The sequence below is a fragment of the Cyprinodon variegatus genome, unplaced genomic scaffold, assembly GCF_000732505.1.
Source record: "Cyprinodon variegatus isolate N-32 unplaced genomic scaffold, C_variegatus-1.0 Scaffold805, whole genome shotgun sequence".
NCBI lineage: Eukaryota > Metazoa > Chordata > Actinopteri > Cyprinodontiformes > Cyprinodontidae > Cyprinodon > Cyprinodon variegatus.
In genome coordinates, this window is record NW_015151258.1 from 76,942 (window position 1) to 78,199 (window position 1,258).

At 35.8% G+C, this 1,258-nt stretch overlaps 1 protein-coding gene across 2 annotated transcripts in view; it reads right to left on the reverse strand.

Annotated features, from left to right (window-relative positions):
* The window catches only part of LOC107098735 (zinc finger ZZ-type and EF-hand domain-containing protein 1-like), a 35,854-nt gene that overhangs the window by 31,259 nt on the left and 3,337 nt on the right, over positions 1 to 1,258 (reverse strand). The window lies entirely within an intron of this gene.

Genomic DNA, 1,258 nt, shown 5'->3' on the forward strand with positions numbered 1-1,258 from the left:
CCGATTATATCGTGCATCCCTACCAAAGAGCTGAAACTCAGTCTGATCAGATTAAGACAGGAACAAGTTTCAAGTCTTTGTGTTAAGCTCTCAACTATGCCACTTTCACCAAAGGCATATGCCACTTTTCAAACTGGTATGCCAATTATAAAAGAGGCTAAAGCTGCAACTAAAGATTAAATCCATACGTTTTTTTGTTTTTTTTTTCATAAATTGATCAGTAATCGGCTAGCAAAAGATTCCTTAAAGAAGATTTTTTTGCTTAATTTAAAACAGATGAAAGATGAAACTTTTCCACTTAAGGAGTTCTGGATAGAGCATTTTGACAACATTTTTTGTCAAAATATATATATTTTTCCAATTCAGTACAATTAAGTGGCTTTCTCTGTCAGCTAAAGGCATGTTTTAGTCTGTATATTGCAGTTAACCATTATTCGATTACTGAATAAGATGCCGATTAATTCTATAACCAATTAATCAGGATTAATTGTTTCAGCCCTAAATTTAGCAGTTTTAAAAAGTGGCATAATGCAGCTATACTGACATGCCACTTCTGTCTGGTGGCATAATATTCTTGTGTTTCTGCCATGTCACACCAACTTGTACAATAGGTGAAAATATGCATCTGTTGTTTGTAACACAAGAAGAAGGAGCAGAGCTGCTGTTATGCTAATGTTTAACCCATCAGGCATCTTGAAAAAGCTGCTGCTTTCAGAAAACCTGTTCACACTGTGGTGTACCGTGAAATAAGAGTGGCATGAAAAATACCAATTTTCACTCGCACTTTCTCTCATTGAGCCAATCAGATAAATTTATATTCTCATCTAAACCCTTCGATTAGATCTCTAGCTGTGGATGTGGGGTCATTGTCCCAACTTGAATGAATGAGAATCTTCACCAAACTCCCGAGTATTTACAGCCTCTAACTTTTTCTTTCAACTTTGCTTTGTTATTAACTCAAACGTCTTCTCTATATATTCCATGCCATCATCAGACAATCATCCCCACAGCTTGACGGAGCCACATATGGTTCCACAACAGAGCAGTGTCTCAGGGCGACGAAGAGTGTTCGTTTTCTTCCATTTAACCACAGCACCTAATTCCATGTTTGACCTATTCCTGCCTGAAATTGTCACAAACTTTTGAAAACACTTTAATATGAAATTATTACGTACTGTTCAATAAATGATAAGTGTTTTTAATTAAGAGTAATTTTCATTTAAATGTGCTTTACTGGAGGCATCCATGTTTGTCAAAG